This window comes from Gossypium hirsutum, chromosome D08 (assembly GCF_007990345.1).
Source record: "Gossypium hirsutum isolate 1008001.06 chromosome D08, Gossypium_hirsutum_v2.1, whole genome shotgun sequence".
Lineage (NCBI taxonomy): Eukaryota > Viridiplantae > Streptophyta > Magnoliopsida > Malvales > Malvaceae > Gossypium > Gossypium hirsutum.
Genome location: NC_053444.1, coordinates 62,027,755 through 62,040,634, shown reverse-complemented (window position 1 = coordinate 62,040,634; position 12,880 = coordinate 62,027,755).

Below are 12,880 nucleotides of genomic sequence, written 5' to 3'. Positions count from 1 at the left end.
ATTCCAAAAGTTTAGTTTGACTTTTAAGGCTAATTTTCTATAGGATATGAATCCATGTTCTATGTTTAGCATGCATGTATAAAGGTCATCAATGATTGATTCCCTTAGCTTTTTTTTGAGTGTTTTTTTAACTGATTTTGCGATATGCATTAATGTATTGGGTTTTTTTGTAAGCTAACCACAAATTAAAGGGCCCCTAAAATTTAAAGGATTCCACTGAAAATCATCAAGTTTATTTCCCCTTCAAAATATTGAGATTTCTGGGCCAAGCTTGTATTTGGCTGTATTAGCAGCTTTTCTTCTCAACTTTTTCTTGATTTAATGTTGCATATCCACACACTGGTTTTCCCCTTAGCTGGATCTCATACTTGTTTTCTTATCTCAAAAATCCCATCTTTAAAGGTCGTTCATAGATCCTTTCCGCTGCAAATTTTTAATAGATTAAATCACTTTTTAAGGCTTGAATTCGGTAATTTTTTTGAGGTTTAAACTTTTTTGGTTCAAATTAAACTCTGAACTTAGTAATTGTTATCATATTGGGGTTCAAATTTTTTTTCTTCAAGTTAACAATTGTTCCCATGTTGAGTTTTGGATTTCTTTTTATCCAAGTTAATTATTGATATTTTCTTGAAAACCCTAAAGTTTAAGCCCTAATATGAGAACAATTACAAAGTTCAAGGGCTAACTCAGACAAAAAAATTCAATCCCCAATATGAGAATAGTTGCCTAGTTCAGGCCCTGATGTGAGAACAATTACCAAGTTTAGCCCTTAATATGAGCACAATTGTCAAGTTTAGGAACTAACTTGGACAAAAAACAGTTTAAGCCTCAATGTGGGAACAACTGTCTAGTTTAGGCCCCCAGTGTGGGAATAATATCAAGTTCAAGGACTCATTTGAATAAAAGAAAATTTAAGTCCCAGTGTCGAAACCTTTTTGGCGATTTGACTTTTTATTTTAAAAATGAAAATGGAGTCGCCACCAATCCTTTTTATTAGATGTGATCGGATCACCTCGTCATTTTATCATTTTAATAAAAGGTTAAATTTACTAAAACGATGATTTTTGGCCTACAAAATCCAACAAATGAGTTTGGGAGTCGGTTACACATGAAGAAGGATTAGCGTCCTCATAACGCCCAAAATTGGTACCTATTTGATTACTTAATGTCTTAGTGTCGAGAATTGAGAATTCAAAAAAAGTTTAAAGTACGATCCCCTTTTTTGCATGATATTATTTGATTACAATATCACTAACAAAATTAAATTTTATGAAAGGACCTTCTTATTTCGAATTAATCGAGAAAAAAATCATGTCCCGTAAGTCAGGGTACGATATCTCGAATCCTCGAAAACAAGAACACTCGTCATTTGATTATTACCTAAATCCTACGTGTCTTGAATTTTAAATAGGATGTTTGGTTATTTCAGTTCTAAGAAGAGGTCATACTCCGTAAGTTAGGAACATGACTCCTCAAACCCCGAAAATAATGAATATTGCCTCGGTTTTAATTATTTTTCATGCGCTTGTGCCGAAAAATGGATGAGTGTATGTAGCAATATTTACAATGTACGGAGATGGCAAAATTGTCTTATTAACAAAATAACAACATAAGCAATGAAATAAAATGACATTACTATAATGAATACAATAATAAGAAATAATAATAACAATAATGAAAAATATTCAATTAATAATACTATATGATAATAATGATAATAAAAATGTATGATAATATAATTATATCCAAAATATAATATACAAATAGTATTAATAGTATTAATAGTATCAAAATTTAAAGGTAAAGGACCAAAATAAAATAGATAGGGAAATTTCATGGAAAATAGTAAAGGACTATAGCATAATAATAATAATAATAATAATATCTAATGACAAAAATAAAAATAAAAAAATAAATAACTACATGTAAATAAAATTGCATAATTTAGACAAGAGGAAAAATATAAATAATCATAAAATAAAAGTGCCAGAAATGATAAAATAAAATAATGAAATAACAAAAAAAAAGTGAGCAAAGGTCTAAATTGAAATCCAAAAGAAATTCTAAGTATAAATTAAAAAAACAAAACAAAGCAAAACAAAGGATTAAATCAAAATAAAATAAACAGGGACCCAAAGGGTTATTTTCCCAAACCCATGTCATTTCCTCAAGTCGACAGTGGGTCAAAGGATCGAATCGCAAGGAAATCAAAATAATGGGGTAAAAATGAAATAAAATAAAAATATGCAAGACTAATTTAAAAACGGGCTAAAAAGCAGAATGGCCAAAATAACAAATAACCCTTCCCTTAAAAAACACGGGGATCCTTAAAAGGGGTCGGATCGGGTCAAGCATCAAAATGACGTTGTGTTGGGTGTCTGAAGGTCAAGCCCAAAACAGTGTCGTATAAGGCCTTATATAAATAAAAAAATCAAAACAAAAAAAATATAGACTTTGTTTAAAAAAAATTCTTTTCTCTTGTTTTTTCTCTCAAAGCCACCCCTATGTCCAGCCATGGGACAGTGGGTCTCCGCCGTGGCCACCGGTCATTGACGACGGAGACCGTCACCTTCGGTGGCTGGAGTTCCCCAAAATAGGCTCTTTTGATCCCCTTTTTGAGTAGATTATGGATCTAGGGTTAGATCCTCTGAAGTCTAGTCGAAACTCGAATGGAAATCAAGAAACCTTTCGGCTCCTCTTCTCCGATGAAGCCGTCGATAGTGGTGGAAGATGAAGAGGCAAAAAATTAAACTTTTTGTTTTATTTTTCTTATATTTTTCGAAACAAGAAGAAAAAAAGAAAAAGAAATGACTACCTTCGTATTTTCTTTTCAACTTAGTTGTTCTTTTTTTTTCTTTTGTATTCGATTTCTTGTGATTTTTTTATGTTACAAACTATTTTTCGGCCTTTATAGCTGAAATATAATACATATATTTATTTGTTTTGTCTTTTTCTTTCTTCTGTTTCTGCTTCTGTCTTTTGCTTTTGTTTTTCTGTTGTTTTGCAGGTGATAGTGGCAAAGAGCGAAGTCAACGGTGGTGGTGGCAGAGGGGATGTCAGATGACACGCCTACTAACGTGGAGAGGCTGCGGCGCTAGAGGGATTAGGGTTAGCTAGGGTTTCTAAAAAAGTTTAGGTTTTGGGCTTTCGAGCTCTTTTTTTATTTGGGCCAATCTGTTTTTGTAATTTTATTTATTTATTGTTTTATTTTGGGCCAGATGAATTTGAGCCACTACAGCTGCCCTTCTTTGCTCATTATCGTGTAACGGGAAGGGAGCAAAAACCTTGAAAGAGGACAAATTCTATCCGGTCCCACTAAATCTCAACTTCTATAGTGCTTCTCTTTTTCAAGTAACCCACTTTTTCAATTCATTGGTTGCTCTACTCCACTATATCCTCTTCGCTACAACTTTAGGAGGGCAGGATTTAGTGTCACAGCTTGGTCTTACTCCATTGGAACTTCAAGCAGCTAAGATTTGCTGTTGTAGTTTCAATCTATTCCACTACAACTTTAGGGATATAGGATTTGTAGCTTCATCTTGCTCCATTGCAACTTTAGGGAGATAAAACTTGCAGCTTCATCTCGCTCCACTGCGACTTTATGGAGATAAGATTCGCTACTGTAGTTTTATTCCAACCCACTACAATTTTAGGGGCATAGAAATTGTAGTTTCAATCCGATCCACTGCAACTTCAGGAATATAAGATTTGTAGCTTCATCTTGCTCCACTGCAACTTCAGAGAGATAAGATTCACTATGGCAGATTAAATCAAACCCAATGCAATTTCAAGGGTATAGAAATTATAGCTTCAATCCGGTCCACTGCAACTTCAGGGATATAGGATTTGTAGCTTCATCTTGCTCCACTGCAACTCCAAAGAGATAAGATTTGTTATGGCAGATTCAATCCAACCCACTGCAACTTAAGGGATTAGGGATTAAGGTTAATTAGGGTTTCTAAAAAAATTTAGGTTTTAGGCTTTCGAGCTTGTACAAGCCCATTTGCCCGGGCCCAACTTAAACAAACCCAACCCAAACCCAACTAGCCTAACCCAAATTTTACAGCCCAAATTCAGAGCCGAAATCCCCCAAAAGTCAAGCTAGGGTTTCAGAAAAGAAACCCTAGCACCGCAACCCTCTGCACCTAGCACCTGTCGAAGTCGGCCACTTACTCTGCCACCGCCGCATGTCCCATCGCCATGCCCACTTGCTCCGTCAACGTCAATCACCTGCAAACAAATAGCAAAAGAAATAGACCACAAAAAACAGTAGTAGAGGGGATTTTTGGTTTAAAAAAGATCGATATAAAAACCGATTGAAACCATTGTAACAGGGGTCTCTTTTTCCCTGATTTTCCTTTGTAAAACATCACTTAGAAAAGCAAGGAAAAAGAAAAATAGAAATCCAATCCGAACCCCAAAGGAGGATTTATTTTTGCTTTTATTTTCCTTTTTTTCGAATCTATTTTTCCTCTTTTTATATAGATACATATATTATATATATAAAAAAAAGAAAGGAGACTCACCGGTTTCGATCGCCGAAGAAAAGGAGGAAATTTTCAATTTTCGGCCACCGCGCACGGCGACATCGGCGCCAGCAATCGGCAGCCGACGCGGCAACTGCTAGCCGGAGCCCTAGCCAGAATCGGGCCGAGAGAGAGGGGGAAGAAGGAGAGAATCTCAGTTTTTTTTAGTTTTGAGAAGAGAAAAATGAAAACTTTTAAAATTTTTTTTGATTTAAATAGCAACTGTTAGACGACGCCGTTTTGCACTCAGGGGTCAGGTGCCAAAACGACGTCGTTTTGGCCCTGACCCGCGCGGTGACCCGACTCAGGGGGATGATCCGCGTGTTTTCTTTTAATGGGATATTTACGCGCGCAGTCCCTCCTATTTTTCAGCTCATTACAATTTGGTCCTATTTTGTTGTTTTCTTTTATTTTGATCTAGCCCTAAGATTTTACTTTTGTTTCATTTTAGTCCATTGAAGTGCTGCGTTTTAGAACTTTGGGTTTATTTACTGTTTTGGTCCCTCTCTGTTTGGCGCGAGTTGCAATTTGATCCTTTTTTGTTTTCTTTATTTCGAATTGGCCCTGTATCTTTGTATTTATTGAGATTCAATCTATTTTTAGCATCTTTTATTATTTAGCTAATTATTTTTTAACACTATTATTATTATTATTATCATCATCTTTACTATTATTATTAATATTAATATTATTATCATTATATTTCTATTTATATTTATTTATGTAATCTTTAAATATATGTGCCATATTATATTATATTATAATTATATAAGTTGTGCTTATATATATTTCATATATAAGTTATTTAATAAATATTAAATACTTTTTCTATATACATATTTATATACGTATATCTATATACTTTTTTTTCTCTCATGAATATATGTATACATACTCATATATTTTTTTATTTTAATAATCTTAAAATATACATATACATATATTTTTCATATTTTTATAAATTTATGTGTGTACACATGTTTTTATAACAAACATACTTATTTTGTATATATTTTTGCATTTTATAATCTATATACACATATATATATATATGTAAATACTTATATGTTTATATCTTATAATTTATATATATTTTCATATTTTCATAATTTTATGTGTATACATATATATATCCCTTATATATATCCATATTTTATAATTTTCATCTATTTCCCTTTATTTTTTTTATGTTCATTTATTTATTTATTTATTCATTTGCTATGGTATATGCATGATTTATTTATTTTATTCGTTTTTGTTCATATTATCTTTGTTCACATTATCATATTTATTGTTCCATTATGTATATTAACACCATACTTCGAAAAAGAGGAAAATTTTAAAATAAGGTAATGTTTTGCGTTTGGGAAATTCGAGAAAACATGCCCTAAGGTGCTGGGTGTCGATTTTTCTCGTTCAACCAAATGGCTTAATATCCTTTTAAAAATTTTAAAAGAAGGCAATGTTTTGCGTTTGGAAAATTCGAGAAAACATGCCCTAAGGTGCTGGGTGTCGATTTTTCTCGTTCAACCAAACGGCTAAATATCCTTTTAAAAAATTTAAAATAAGGCAATGTTTTGCGTTTGGAAATTCGAGAAAACGTACCCTAATGTGCTGGGTTTTGATTTTTCTCGTTCAACCAAATAGCTAAATATCCTTTCAAAAATTTTAAAATAAGGCAATGTTTTGCGTTTGGAAATTCGAGAAAACGTGCCCTAACGTGCTGGGTTTCGATTTTTCCCGTTCAACCAAATAACCAAATATCCTTCTAAAATTTCAATGTAAGACAATATTTTGCGTTTGGAAATTCGAGAAAACGTGCCCTAATGTGCTGGGTTTCGATTTTTCTCGTTCAACCAAATAGCCAAATATCCTTCTAAAATTTCAAAGTAAGACAATATTTTGCGTTTGGAAATTCAAGAAAACGTGCCCTAATGTGCTGGATTTCGATTTCCTTTTGACCAAATAGCTAAATATTCTCTTAAATCTTAATCCATGTCATTCGAATTTTCTAAGGATCGTATTTTAAATTTCTTTAAAATTTTTAATTTTTCGACACTAAGACATTGAGTAATCAACTAGGTACCAATTTTGGGCGTATCGAGGGTGCTAATCCTTTCTCGTGCGTAACCGACTCCCGAACTCGTTTTTTTGAATTTCGTGGACCAAACTTGTTGTTTTAATAAAATCAAACCGTTTATTAAAAACAACCTTTTTTCAAGGTGATCCGATCACACCTTATCAAAAAAAGGATTGTGGCGACTCCCGTTTTCGTTTTCAAAATCTAAGTCGACCCCGTTTTTCATCCAAAAAAATGGTGTCAACAGCTTGGCGACTCCACTGGGGACCCAAAATAAGAGAGTCAAGCCACGAGTTGATTATTTTTTATCTTTTTATCGAAAATTAAAAATTTGGTTTAAATTTACGATCCTTTCATTGCATTTCATTCGTCTTCATTACAATTTTCATTATTGTGGTTTATGATTGTTGTGTTGGCTTAAATTTTGGCATCATTCTGCATTCCATTGCATGACCGTTGGTCACACCTTTTTAAGTGGGAGTGAGAATCTACTCCTTCGTTAGGTTTTCACCTCCGTGCAGGATAGTGGATCGCTTTCGGGATACATCCGTACCTATGTCTTTGTGAGATTTTCATCTCCGTGCAGCCATAGGGAAATGTATTCCCCTGAATCGAACTCGGTCTATATGAGCCCATAATGGGTGAGGATCAAGGAATCTGTTAGTTCGGGTACCCTTACTTTAGAGCCAAACCTCATGTAGTGAACCTTAGGAGCCCACCCTAAGTAGAATCACTTTGAACCCCTAGTAGTTACCCGAATAGGTGTTCTATTTATTCTTGCTTGCTTTTGCTTTGTACTAACTTGTTTTCTTTTTGTTATGATTGCATTGCATTTTCATCATAAAAAGAGGTATTGATTCACGTTCGATTGTTAAATAGAAAGCTTGTCATAAGGAAATGGGTTTCTTGATAAAGTGGATAATAATACGGTTGTTCGAATATGGTCCAAAGAAACGTGATAAGGGAAGGACGATAGTTTAATAAAGGATTATACGACTATTGCTCCGTCGCTCGAGGATTCAAGATGATAAAGACTGTTCAAGAGTCGCTGAACTTTAAAGAGAAGCCAACGAGCATCACGACGATGAATGAGCAACGACTCGTGGCCCAGATTAAGCAAAAAAGAGGTAGAAGAGACGTCTATTTTGAAGAGTTCGTGAGATTCATCTTAACACGCGAATGAAGAAAAAGATCGTTGTCTTGGAATATAAGGGCAAAACCGTATATATCCGCTTTATGTAAAGAGATTTGTTTTCTAGTAAAGTTTTTCTAATATAATTTAATAAAAAAATCAACGTCTTTTTTTTGCATTCATTTCATGCATTTGCATTACATTGCATCATATGCATTAGATTTTCACAAAGTGACCCTAATTAGGTAAAATTATTTCAGTTAACCTGGAAAATTGACACCCCTACGAAACTCGAGCGAAATCAAAAAACATGGATCAAAGATTAGAAAAGCTTGAACAGCTTCAAAAAGAGATACAAGATAAGATGCAAGAACGGCTGGAAAGAATTCAGCAAGAGACGATAGAAAAGATACGAGAGTCCCAGAATGACATGATGGCATGGTTAACGCAGCTGTTGAAAGGAGGAAATGACAAGGGAAAGGACCCTGTAGTTAATGTTGAAGAGGGAAATAATGAAGAACCCTTTTACCCTCCAGACTTTACTTCTCCGCACGCGCATACTCAAGCTGAGCTGTACCCACACAAATCCTCTGTTACAATCAGACCCCAGCAGTTTCAAATAGGTCCTTCAATGCCAATGAACTTTCAAATCGGAGTAGGTCCTAATCCCGGAGAGAATCCTACTAATCCTATGGTTCCTAATCTCGATGACGTAGCAGAAACGGAGAAAGCAAAAGTGGATCTGCCAAAACAATTAGAAGACCGATGTAAATGGCTAGAGGAGAAATTCAAAGCCTTGGAAAACGCTGATTACCATCAAGGAATGGATGCTAAAGATTTGAGCTTGGTACCCGATCTGGTCCTTCTTCCCAAATTTAAAATGCCAGAGTTTGAGAAGTATAACGGAACAAGCTGTCCCGAAGCTCATATAACTATGTTTTACCGAAGGATGACCGGGTATATCAACAATGATCAACTGCTGATTCATTGCTTCTAGGATAGTTTAGTAGGGGCAGCGTCTAAATGGTACAATCAATTGAGCCGTACCGAGATTAGTTCATGAAGGGACCTTACACAAGCATTCATGAGGCAATACAGTCATGTAATGGATATTACCCCTGATAGAATTACGTTACAAAACATGGAGAAGAAACCGAGCGAGAGTTTCAGGCAATACGCACAAAGATGGAGGGAGGTTGCTATCCAAGTTCAGCCGCCACTCCTAGAGAAAGAAATGACGATGCTCTTCATCAACACATTGAAGGCCCCGTTCATCATTCACTTGTTGGGAAGTGCTTCGAAGAGTTTTTCAGACATAGTCATGAGCGGTGAAATAATTGAAAGTGCCGTGAGAAGTGGAAACATTGATGCTGGAGAAAATAATAGAAGGTCAGACTTAAAGAAGAAGGAAAACGAGGTGAGTAATGTGAGCACTTACAACAAATCGATTACACAGCCAAGAAAGGTGATTGGTAGTCAGCAAGGTTCATCTAGACAAGAACCTTGTGTGAAACAAGGTACTGAGAACCTCCAGTTCACGCCAATTCTGATGACATATAAGGAGCTGTATCAAAAGTTATTCGATGCACACATTGTTTCCCCTTTCTACTCAAAACCTCCACAGCCTCCGTACCCCAAATGGCACAATGCGAATGCGCAATGCGAATATCATGCGGGAAATATGTGGCATTCCATAGAAAATTGCATTGCCTTTAAAATAGCAATTGAAAGGCTTATCAGTAGGGGCATCGTCAAATTTGATGACGACTCGAGTGCGAAAAATCTATTACCTAATCATAATTGATAATGGAGTCAATGCAATGCATGGAGAAGAGTGGGAAATGTTCACATCAATGAAAAGCAAATGAAAAGAGACCTTGTTAGATATCTGCCCTTATAAATCTGGAGTGTTCTAACCAATTGGACTGCAGAAGAAATCCCTGTAGTTTTTAGAGTTTATTTAGAGTAATGTTCAGAACATTTTTGTTATTTTTAGCCTAAAGTGATAGAAATTCCTTTGTGAAATAGGCTAATGTCCGAACGTTATTATTGTAATAAAATACATCTTTGCATTCACTTTTGAGCCAATATTCTTTCATCCATTTTTTTGAATAATTATGTCTGATTATTTCAATCTTTTGGGTTTTCTTCCACATCATTCATTCATTCATAATCATATTGTATAAATAATTATTCATAAATTTATACTTTCTTTTGTATATTATTTGGTATTTATTATGAGTCCCCAGATATCAATGACATAAGTGACACTGCTACAGACTCAGATTTTCCTCTTGAGCGAGGCATGTGTTTAGACGGATCTCATGGCTTTGAAAATGACGTGGATTGTAGCCTTTTTCGGACTTATTGAGGATGGTAGAACAATATGGAAAATAGATCCTACCCTACAAAAAATCAATGAAATCCACGACTTCTCTCTATGTGGGGCATGAAGGTTGTTGGGTTGATCTCGCCAAAAGAGTCTGGCGGTCATCAGTTTATCTTCGCGAGAAGAAGCTGCTTCATATGCCAATGTCACAAAGTCGACAGTAAATTTTTAGAAAAAAATTATGTCAGCATGAAAAGCCGAAAAGGATCATATCTGACAATGCACTAAATTTGAACAAGAGCACGATATCAGAAGTTTGCAATCTGTTCAAGATTAACACCTTATCGTCAAAAAAAAGGATAATGGCAAAAAAAACTCTGCAGGGGCAACGCCCTCCTTTTTGGCTTATCGCGGTTTCACATATTGAGGTTGAGATTTTATTCTCTTTGAGTTTTTAGATCCAATCCTAATTGAAGAGGAATGTTCAAAGTTATCCATCATGGTCAAATGCGCCAAAAGCAAATGATTCGAGCTCACAAAAAAGTTCACTCTAGAGAATTATGAAGAGGGACCTGGTATCGAAGAAGATCCTTCCCATACAAAAAGAACTTTATGCCAAGCTGAGAAGAACCTTATGTGGAAGGCCTTATATGGAAAAGCATCGATCTTGATCAGAAAATAAGGATATGCCTAATCCTATGATCCCAGATTCAATAAAACTAAAAAAAAAAAAAGAAAAAGAGAAAAAGGAGGGGCCAAGGTGAAAACCTGCAAAGGGCGCCTTGAGACCAAAGGGAATTTAAGTTGAAAACCCGAAAGGGCAACTCAAATTTTGGATCAAATTGAGGCATGAGGCAATTAGAACAGCTCAAATTTTGATCAGATTGGGGCATGTGATGATCTTACTATACCTGAATCAATAGGAAAGGGTAGGCAACATCTTGGGGCTCGACAAAGTCCTGTAGATCTCCTAAACACATGTCAAACTCAGAATGGTCTTTCAAAGAGTTTGTACAGAGAAGTTCAAGCTACGATATCTGGGGCATTTAGTCCTCATACTATTTATATTAAATTTGTTGTTCTCAGAATAATTCATTCTTTTCCAAGATATACATTCCCAATTAATTCCTTTGTCATCCTCCTTTACTATTTTCAATAATTTGTTCTTTCGAGCTATGCTCAGAACCAACTTTATTCTTATCCATTGTTATGACCATTTTTTGCAAACATGTTGCATTGGAATAATGATTAATGGACTAATAAAACTTTCACAAAGGAAGTTTTGCATATTACTCTGAAAAGTTTCTAAATAATATGGAAACCTGAAACAGGACTATTGTTTAGAACACACCAAATTTAAAAGTTGGAAATTTGAGAAGGAAGAGTCTAAATTTGGACTTTCTCTTTGGATTTTGTTGTCAAGTGCATTGATTGAACAAAATGACAAGATGTCGTGTCAATGACAAAGTTTAAATAAACAAGCAAGCAATGATTATCAGGCAATAGGAAGAGGTTACCTTGGAGAAGAGATTATTCATTCGCACATGAGTATGACACCTTGGGAATGGTTGAGGAACTAGAACGATTCAGGTCTTGTATCCTTGAATTGTGGTAGGAAAGGATTGAGGAAAGACCACATATTTCTTTGAGGTTCACAGTGGGGGGCAACTTGGCTAAATGCTTCTTCAGAAAAGCCAGTCAAGTAAGAAGGCGTCGTAGCACGTTAGTCACAAAGCCTTAATAAACTTCGAGTAATGACAACCTAAGTGGGATCATTCTCGAAAAAATAAAAATTTTCATTCATGCAAACACCATTCACACATGTCTAGTTAGGAGCATTTGATTCATTTTGATTATGCCATCCTAATCGTTAGGCATAATTAGGTTCATTGTACAGGTCATGTTCCCTAGAGAACAGATCAATGAAAACAACAGATCTTGCCTTCCTGCCTTGACAGCGAAGCAGATCGAAGACACAAACCTTGCCTTTCTCGGTTGTAGCGGAGCTGGTTGAAGACAACAGATCTTGCCTTCCTGCATTGACAGCTGCAGATCGAAGACACAAACCTTGCCTCTCTCGGTTGTAGCGGAGCTGGTTGAAGACAACAGATCTTGCCTTCCTACATTGACAGCGAAGCAGATCGAAGACACAAACCTTGCCTCTCTCAGTTGTAGCAGAGCTGGTTGAAGACAATAGATATTACCTTCCTGCATTGACAGCAAAGCAGATCGAAGACACAAACTATGCCTCTCTCGGTTGTAGCGGAGTTGGTTGAAGATAAACCTTACCTCTCTCAGTTGTAGCGGAGCTGGTTGAAGACAACAGATCTTGCCTTCCTGCATTGACAGTGAAGCAGATCGAAGACACAAACCTTGCCTCTCTCGGTTGTAGTGGAGCTGGTTGAAGACAACAGATCTTGCCTTCCTGCATTGACAGCGAAGCAGATCGAAGACACAAACCTTGCCTCTCTCGGTTGTAATGGAGCTGGTTGAAGACAACAGATCTTGCCTTCCTGCATTGACAGCGAAGCAGATCGAAGACACAAACCTTGCCTCTCTCGGTTGTAGTGGAGCTGGCTAAAGATAGCAGATCTTGCCTTCCTGTATTGACGGTAAAGTAGATCGAAGAAGCCATCCTTGCCTCCCTGTACTGACAGTAGAGCAGACTAAAAATGGTAGATTTTACCTCCCTATGACTACAGTGGAGTACATTGAAGCCGATAATTCTATCTCCTTGGTTGGAAGTGGAATAGATTGAAGATCAAATATGGCAGATTTTACCTCCCTGTGACTATAGTGGAGTACATTGAAGC